The sequence below is a fragment of the Chelonia mydas genome, chromosome 2, assembly GCF_015237465.2.
Source record: "Chelonia mydas isolate rCheMyd1 chromosome 2, rCheMyd1.pri.v2, whole genome shotgun sequence".
NCBI classification, from domain to species: domain Eukaryota; kingdom Metazoa; phylum Chordata; order Testudines; family Cheloniidae; genus Chelonia; species Chelonia mydas.
The window spans coordinates 74106985-74117016 of NC_057850.1; the positions used below are offsets into that span (position 1 = coordinate 74106985).

At 41.1% G+C, this 10032-nt stretch overlaps 1 long non-coding RNA gene across 1 annotated transcript; it reads left to right on the forward strand.

Moving 5' to 3' along the window:
• Positions 1–1578: 1578 nt before the first annotated feature.
• LOC122464482 lies at positions 1579–8684 on the forward strand. The gene is made up of 2 exons (XR_006288559.1): positions 1579–2022; positions 6116–8684. It is a non-coding gene; the product is annotated as an uncharacterized LOC122464482 (long non-coding RNA).
• Positions 8685–10032: the final 1348 nt, after the last annotated feature.

The window sequence follows — 10032 nt, forward strand, 5'->3', positions numbered from 1 at the left end:
GGTAGCATTATTACTCAGCGTGACAGCACTTAGATCTTGGCTACAATACAATGAGTGATGTGCTGCCACAGTTTTAATAAGAGGTTCCCACAAAATTTTCTGCCTCACTCAGTGGTACACATGATGTTACCTGGACAAAATTCTCTCCTCCTTTTTCTCCACACTACAAAAATGTATCAATTCCATACTTTTTTTCCCCCAAAACCCATCAATTTCTTACTCTTTCCCCAACCCACCTGTGATCCACCTCTCTGATCCATTGTGCTTCCCTATCCCCAGTAACTCACTGGGGCTCCCAGGTGTCTGGCTGATGGGTCTTGCCCACATACTCAGGGTCACATTTGCCACATTTGGGGTTGGGAAGGATTCCCCTCAGATCAGATTGGTGAAGACCCTGGGGATTTTTTTCCTTCCTCTGCAGCATGGGATATGGGTCACTTGCAGGTTTAAACTAGTGTAAATGGTGGATTCTTTGTAACTTGAAGGCTTTAAATCATGATTTGAGGACTTCAGTAATTCAGCCCAAAGTCAGTCAGTCTATTACAGGAGTGAGGGGTGAGATTCTGTGGCCTGCAATGTGCAGGAGGTCAGACTAGCTGATCACGATGGTCCCTTCTGGCCTTAAAATGTCTGAGTCTAGGAACTGACTTTCCTTCCAGGCAGCTGTTCTTCAAAGCCACAGGAGCACTGGCATGCAAGTGTCTTGTGACTTTTGCAACAAGCAGTAGTGGCAGGCTAGTCATCCTGAAGACTCTGGCTGTGTGATGGTCAGGTGGAGAGTGAGAACTGGTCACCTTGGATTCATGAGTTTGGCAGTTTTCACTTGAGTGCTGAAGCTCTCTCCAACTGATGTCAAAAGTGGGGCCTAGGTATCCTCAGGATCATGCTAGAGGATCTCTCCTGAGTGGCGCATGGGGGACAGGCTTTTCTTTCTGCAGACTGGGGCTGAGCAAACAAATTCTGGTGGAAGTACAGATGGGCTACCATGGCTACAGGATTCCCAATGACTGCAGCAACAACTTGGCCTCTTTTCTTCCCCAGCTGCTCCTTGTATTGCTGCTGGAGTGGAGGGATGCGGGGAAGGTGTTGAGAGGACTATTAAGATTCCAGAGTGTCTTTACTCCACTCACCTAAGCAGTGCCTCACCATCTGCAGTGCTGTTTGTACCCGTGCTAGGGCAACGTGCAGTGTATGTATGCTACACACCACTGTAAGTGCAGACATAGCCTATGAGGTGTCTCCCTGCCATGCATACCTGGAGGTAGTAGCAGGAGAGGCAAGAAGAGAGTTCCCCGTTGAGCGGCTTGCACATTTGCATCAATAACATGCATTCAGAGGGGGGGGCTGAACATTTTAACAACTAGGGTTGGCCTCAGCACTTTGGGGTGATGTAGCAGGGTGGTCACCCCTCTCTGGCCCTGAAGGGGTTAAAGCAGCCCTGGAGAGGGCTGTGGCTGGAAATAAGGGGATTAAGAACAGCTAGGGAAGCTGAGTGAGTAGCTGACCACAGCTGTGGCCAGCTTAATTAAGGCCCAGCTGGCCCTTATAAGAGGGCAGTGGGCCAGAAGCCAAAAAGGACTCACTCACTCACTCTCGAGAAGGGACTGGCTGCTGGGGAGTGTACCAAAGGTGAAGCAGGGCTGGAGAAGGCCAGACTGGAAAAGCTGCAGGCCTGGCAGATGGCCTAAGATAGGTACTAGGGTTGCAGGGGGCAGTCCACAGGTAGGCAGAGGCAGCAGGTCCAAACCTCCCCCCAGTGAATGGCTAGATGGTGACTTGGTAGTAGCCATATACTGAGGTGAGGTGGGGATAGTGGGTGGGGGTTCCTGGGCAGGGGAGACCCCAGAGACTGTGGGGGTACTGCCAGGGGGCACACCCTGGGTAAAAGGGGCACCAGGGTCTGGGAGGGACACGGGGAGCCAGCGGCAAGCGGCCTGCAGAGGGTGCTCTGGAGGCTGGAAGAGCTAATTCCCTGAGAGATCAGCAGGAGGTGCCGCAGGGGTGAGTCCTGCACTGCGACAGGTGAGTTGTAAAACAGTTTTTCGCTGTCTCCCTCCCAAATGTAACCAATTTGTCTGTTCTGATTATTGCACCACTATGCACTGGGCGTAAGGCTTTAAGTAAAGATTAGTGAGCTGATTTTTTAGGATAGCCCAGAAACTTAGCTGGCTCATATGTAAAATATGTGTGTGAGAATGATTTAGTGCCCACAGCCTCCTGCTGTAGAAGTGGAGTGCAGCAGCATATTCCTTCTGCTCTCCGCAATTGGTTTGCATCTTAAAGGCTAACTTTGCAAAGGAAAGAGCTAGAGGCTTCCTTTATTATTAAAACTGAGACTATCCTTTACAGAGCCCTACAGTCCGCTCTGTTAACAAGGGGCTTGTGTGAGCCTCCACAAATCCCCCCACTGAGGAGAGTATACAGTTGAATTCTGGTCACACCTGTGACAACATATATCTGTTTTATTAGTCTTTCTTGGTGACTTATTCAGCAATTTTAAACAAGGAAATAAGGGAGGGGGGAATAACATTATGAGGATAAACACAAGACAAATTAAATTGCTGAATAAGGATAGCCTACATGCCCCTACCAGATATTCCATATTCCTATAATCCCCTTATCTTTGTTTGTTTGAACCACTTCACATAGTTCAATAAACCAAACAAATGCAAAATTACAAGAAAATATTTGGAGAGAATGTCAAGGCACAGTAAGCCATCAGCATGTCTTCTGGCATTGTGATTTTGGTCCAAGATTAGAAATCAGTTGTAGGAATTGTTCCCAGGTCATATCCCACCGGCCCTGATTACCTTGATATTGGGCAAATGTCCTGGGGGACTTGTATTGACTAGAATTGTTTTCAACAGCTGCCAATAACTGCAATTCTTCAGCATTGCACAAGCAATCTCCCTTCCCAGGAATATGATTTACAAAGACAAGAAGAATGACATTAAACTAGGGCACGTCCTCACTAGGGAGCTAAATCGGGGCTGCTGCAATCAATGCAGTGGCATCGATTTAGCATGTCTTCACCAGACCTGCTAAATCAATGGAAGAGCACTCTCCCATCAATTTCTGTTCTCCATGTCCCTGAGAAGACTAAGGTAGACACCGTGGGAAGTGGATCTAGCGACATTGACTTCAGGTACATTATTCATGTAGCTGAAGTAGTGTAATTTAGATTGATTTACCCTGGTAGACCTGATCTAAGACCCCTATCCAAACTAAGAATCCAGTCTTGCAAACTTTTTCTCGCATGAGTAGTCCCATTGAAGTCAAATGGGAATACTTGCAGGAGTAAGAGTTGTAAGATCACACAACTTAAATTAAAATTAAATCACTGCACTGAATTTGGCCCAAGTTCAGTACTACTTTCACAATTAAATCTCCCATTAAAGTCAATGGATTTTTTTAACAAGGAATATTGAATTGTGCCCATTACCTTTGTCATGGATATCTACCATATTGTGTGTTCCATATTCTACTGAAACCGTCTTTCTTGGTTGTGAACAAACATTTTATGTTTTCAATTATCACTGTTACATTTAATGAAAAGTTAGCTCCTGACCTAGCAAATCTTATTCATAGGAATAATTGCTGCTCACATGATTTCAGTTGAATTTCTTTCTTGAGTAAGAATAAGCTGTTTGAATGAGGGTTTGCAGGACCAGATCCTTCATAGCTTAAACACATTCTCATTGACATCCATTTCTGAAAATGATGTTGAGGAATAAACCTTACTTTAAAGCTTTAATGCAATTAATGTTTTTGTAACAATTGATATGATTCTGTTTTCAGTGATTACATTATAGTCAACTACAATAAGTTAAGCTCCCTGCAAGCTGCCTTCAAAAATCGTCTATCAGGCACATTGAGAGAAGCTGCATTAATTCGCATAAAGCATCTCTCACAATTAGTATGAAAATATGAGTGGAAAAAAGATACATTCATTGTGTCTTAATTTTAAGACCTAACTAATTTGGCTACAAGATATTGTGCTCAAAAAAACTGAAAATTCCTACATGATATCATGAAAGAAACTGATTCATTTCAATGCTTTTGCATCAGAAAGAGTCAGATACAGTAGTCAGTCTAATAAGTGATTAATAGCTAAAGTGAGCTGCTGGCACTCTATTTCCTATCTCCTGCTCAGTCTCCTCTTTAACACTTGGATAACTGTCAAAAATGGACCTAGCTATTATAGATGACATGGGGTAAATGCCTTCATGTTGTCCTCCAAAGGTTAAGGTTTACCAACCTCAGTTGGAAGCCACAATCTCCAATAACCATTAATCCACTAGACTCCAGTACGAGTGAACATATTTATGGCTGCAGTCACTAAAGGGTGAAATAAAGATTAGTTTTTAGTTAGGAACGCAAAGCTTTTTAGATCAATACAGACCCACTGCTGAAATCAATCTAAAGTTTGGAATTTTTAAGTAAAGATTTACTGGGCTTCCTTGTACAGTTAATTTTCCAAAGGGGGAATAGTCTCAGCAGTGCTACATAGTAATCAAATTGAGTAAACACTAGTCAGTTCATAAACTGACCTCAGCTATGCACATAGCAAATGAGTGTACAGCAATAAAAACACCTCATAATGTGTATAGTAAATTTGCCAATAAACAGGTAAAGCCAAAATGAACATATAGACTAACATGGTAAAATATTAGTAGCTACATTTGCCTATTTGAAACATAAATAATCAATAGACATTAATAATGAAGTTGTTCGTGCGTTTCCTTATTACTGTGCATGTTAAGTGTTTCAATTATTTCTACTTAGTTTAATAGATAAATGTATATGCACATTTTATGCATGGCTTTGAAAAGAATATGGGTTTGCTCTTCAAAACAAAAGCTACTGTTTAGATGAAAGAACAAGTGGACTGGAAATACACAGCTTGTTATACCCCTCTGCTATTCATGTTTGATGCATGTATACAATTTATTATGCAATTTCTTGAGATTTGACAAAGTAATTGTCTGGCAAACCATAGCTTTAATGTTTTTTTTTTTTCTGCTTCATACCAAAGGTCTGAAGGTATTGTAGGAAAATGACTTAATAGATCAGGGTCTATAAATGCTGTTAATGCATATTTTATTTATTTATATATATATATATATGCGCAGTGGTGAGCCAAGTTATTTTCTGAGTTACCGCACAATATGTTGTGAGATTCCATGTGGTAAATTCATTTTAGTTCATGGAGCTACTGCATGAAATCTTATGATATGTTGAACTGTAACTTCCAACTTGGGTCATTGCTGTATCTTTAGCCTATAACTGTCACTAGGAGATCTGTGAGTAGACCTAGGGCAGTATAGAGCCCTATGTGTTATTAGCAACACCTCTTAAGTTAAAAACATGCCTGAATTTCCATTATTAATTCCATTTTCAAGGGTTTGTTGCTCAGCAGTTAAAATCCATTCAGGTCTGAAACCAAAATCTGAAACCAGCTGCAATATATACATTTGCTTTTAATCATATTCATTGTAAATCCTTGTAGCTGTTCTTAAGATAAAGGAGGTCAGAAAGCCTTACATTTTATCATTTTAAGCACTTTTACAGGCTCCTATAACTAAAATATGTCTAATTTAGAAAATGAAATTCCCTAGCAAATGGCTGTTCTTCATTCTTCTTATCTCTCCATTATACTGTCAGTAAAATATGATTGGCTATATTCATAGCTGCTGGGAGTGGGCACAACTCCATGTAAGTCAATAGGGTTGTAACCTGGACACTATCAGTGAAATTAGCAGTTGTCTCTCAGTTAGCCATACGTGGCTGAAGTTACAAGTCAATTCATTTCGTCCAGTGTCAGTTCTCAGCCCCAAGGCATTTGGAAGTTTTACTTATTGTTATAGGTAAATAAACACATGCCATCAGGGAAGATCTTGTGGAACAAGAATATTGTCTCATAGGTGGTGTGGGTCAGAAAATCTGCACCAAGTGCACCTGAGTGGTTCTGGCAGCCAAATCAAAAATGAGATGACACTCTGATACTATTAGCGAGAGCCCTGACAGCATGTATCATTTTATTATACATTTATGCTTTTTAGAATTTACATTCTAAAATACTTACATTTTTGTTTGCTTTTGTTCTCCTTTTTAGTTGAATTCACTGCTTATGAATGATGCCAGATTGCTGGCAATGCTGAAGACCAAAGTGTATCCAGTGGTATAACACAAGCAGAGCTGTATAAAATACTCTCCACTTCCCACTGAATCCTGTGAGGAACCATTGGAAAGATCTGGCAGGACACCTTCTAAAGATGAGAGAGTAGTAGAATCTCCATGCCAAATCAGACCTTGGGCTCTCTATTTATACTCCAGCAGGATGTCAATTAATGCCAAATGTGATAGTTTTCTCTGTTACATGAACTAGAAACTGGACTTAGACAACCAATTCATCTCACATAGGCCCCTGTCAGCTATCAGGCTGTAATTGCTTTTAGTCTCTACTGACTTGGGCCAGATTTGAACCAGCCACCTAGCTTGAAAGGCTCTGTGTCCACCATCAATCACAAAGAACATCCGGTCCCCCCTGCAACTTTGTTTTTCTATCTAATTTTTTTTTAAGACAGAACATTCTACCTAAAGTGGAATGCTCCACCAGGACCAAAAAAAGCTAATTTCCTTGTTAATCCCCCACATTTCTGAGTGGCACAAAAACCTTAACAAACAAGTGACTTATTTTCCTCCTTCCACTCATGTTCTCACCTCATTCAGTGCGCCACTGACTAAAACTGCCTTCATTGACAAAAAGGTGCATTTTTGAAGTGAAATAACTAACTCGAGTTACCAATCTCACTGTAAAATCCTAGTGGAGACAAGGTCCAGGTAGTTTTTACCTCACTATAGCTAGTCAAGGTGAACTCCCAGGTGAGGTTATAGTGTTGACCTCAACAAGCATTGGCAGTAAAGACCTAGCCTAACAGTGCTTCAAGACTGCTGGGAAACTAATGATATATAATCTCAGTCAACAGAGCTCGTCCCTCTGCCAGTGGAATGAGGTTGTGGTATTTAAACACTGCCCTGTAGAAAGGCAGTCAGATTAGTGTGCTGACCATGTAATTATATGAGAAATTATGGCTAGAGTATAAGGCTTAACTTGCATTTTCTTTTATTTTTTATGCTTAGATTTAACTTATGCCTCCATCGCTGTGTTAATGAATAAAATCTTAGTGATCAAAGTTATTGCTACATTTTATTTTATATCCTGAAAAGTCAATCAGAAGTCAACCAATTCTCTGTGCTAGATCTCAGAGGAGGGCCAACCAATTCAAATGAGGCACAGTGGGAAGTGGTACAATTGTTTGTGGTGTTCCTGCCATCTGACTCTGAAAATCATTGTCAATGGAGGTTGAGAGATAAGGAATGGAAACAGGTTTGCAATCCCCTCACAAATAACTGTTAGCATTCCCTTGGGGGTTGTGATCAATAGACTGAGAATCACTTTAAATCTAAGAAATAAATACGATTCCAGTAGGAAGACTCACCCCAAGAACAGCTACTGCAATCCAGCTGTTTCCGCAACTTCTAGAGCCTACCCTTGGTCTACAAGCACCTCCTCCATCATGCATCATAAGCACTGTCTTGCCATGAAGTTGCAGCAGGAAATAAAGCAACTGAGAAAGGACATTGTAATATTCTGGGGATATGCCCTGGATTCCTGACGGGACTTTGAGACAACCGCTTAAGAGACTGTCTGCCACATACCACTAAAGAATCCCTTCCCCAGTTTTGTAATGAACCCAGTGCAAGTTTTAATCAGTCCTGGGTAAATGTACATACAGGTTCCAGTTCAGGAAAGTAGCCTTATTCAGGAAAGCACTTAAGAATGTGCTTAAAGTTAGGCATGTACTTAAATGTTTTTCAGAATAGAGAGTTAAGCACAGTCATGTTTCCCTGAAATGGGGCCATAGTGCAGATGCAATTACTAAAACTTATATTATGTACCTGAGTGTATGAGCTCCCAGTCATCTGGTACACAACATGTAAAGGAGCAATGGTTAGAGGGTTTTAGTTACAGCATGGCTCTGTACAAAAGGACTTGCTTAACCTACCTTGCTTTTTGACTGTAATTTCCCCAAGCTTAGCTGCTTCCTTTAACGGTTCTGAGTTCTGCCCCAAAAACTATGACAACTTTTAGATGCAATAAATCTAAACTGTTTTTCAAAACCTATTGGTTCTCTAAAAGCTTTATTCACTTAAAACACTTTATTTGCTCCATCTTGATTGCAGATCAGTGTAATCTCACATGAGTGACTAATTTTTGTCTGACTTGCTCTAAAGGCTAGTGGGAGGGAAATCTGTGGTTGACTTTTGCGCAATTCACTGCTTTTAAGGTCAGAACCAGTCCTTCTGGTGCACCCACAGCTCCCCTAGACTTCAATTTGAGCTTTGGAGACAGGGAAATACAAGACTGAGTACTTGATGATATCATGATTCTTTGTAATATGTTATCAATATATTTTTGCTCTGTATATATTCAGTTATAAAAACAATACTTTGCTACTTAAATATGTATTTATAATGTTCAGCACCTTTTCCTGAAGGATCTCAAAGCACTTGACAAACATTAATTAACTAAGCCGTATAATACCCCTGTAAAATGCTGTAGAGTATTATTATCCCTTTTAAACATGAGCAAACTGAGCACAGAGCTGCTAAATGATTCACCTTTGGTCAGGCAGTGAGTCCGTGTCAAGAACAGAATCCAGATATCTGAACTGCCAGTCCCCTGCTCTAACCACTGAACAACGCTTCTTCCTTCCATACCCTTTTAAGGTGCCATTATTTGAAAGTGGATTAACAAGGTTTGCCTGTGTATAGACCTATAAAAATGTCTCTACACATAGACAGGTGAGAAGTGTCGTATCAGATATATTTTCACAATTTAACTCTCGTGTAAAAATGCACAAAGTGGTGTATTATATAAAGTTATCTAGAATAAGTGGTAATATTATCAAGAACGCGTCTTCTATGCTGTTGTGCTAGGCGCTGTCCAAACATACGATATGACACGATCCCTGCCCTGAGAATTGAAAGGTCTGTTTATTTAAGATTGGAGGGGATGAATTTTAGTTTCCTATAATGAGAAATCACATCTACATGGGGTTGATGCTTCTGAGCGCTACCAACTAGTCATGTCTGTCCTGCCATTTTCAAAGCAATAGTGGCAGAGATGCAAGTTGCTGATAGTGCTCAGCAGCCTGGATCAATTGCACAAAGGCAAGTTCTGTACATGGAACAACGAAGTAAGCTAAAATTCAGTTACCACCACCAGCTTTTACAACTCACAGACAAGTGTTTCAGATTGATACTCGCCTTTGTTCTTTATTAAGATCCTGTGCAAAGAGCACCTGCTGACTTCTGATCTGTATGATGGTGTTTATCAGGGCATGAGTCTACTACAGCAACAAAATATGTAAAAATTAAAAAAAACTGAGCACAAACGGAATATAGAGGTATGATTCAGTTTACACACATACATGTTACAGGGAATTTTAAAAACCATACTCTTTAACTGAATTTGTGTTGAAAATATTTACCCTGGTCAGTTATTGAGTTTATTGTTAATTGGGAGTTTAAAGACAGGGCCCTATTTTGTCATGTTACTGCTCATGAAGATCTCCTTCTTCCCATACAGTTGGTGGAAACTGGTGGTGGTGGTGATGCAGGGTTCAGCTGCCTCTGCAGCACGATCTTCCCTTTCACAAGACTGTCAGAGAATCCTCCATGGGTTCAGGAACCCATGTGTGAGGAATGAGGTGAAATGGAGGAACAGAGGTTGGTGGACAACATGTATTAACCTCCCTTCAGCAACCAGCAGCAAATCTGCTGAAAAATAACAGCCTGAGGCAGAGCCCTCCATTCTGTGCAACTCCCATGCAGGATCGTGGCACTCCCCAGTTGTTGGCAAGAGGGCTCAAGAGCTAGTGTGGAAGCTCAGAGCCTGCATGTAGATGAACTTGACCTTCAGTAAATCTTCTGAAATCTGTAATGTTCTCAGGAGATCTGTAAGTT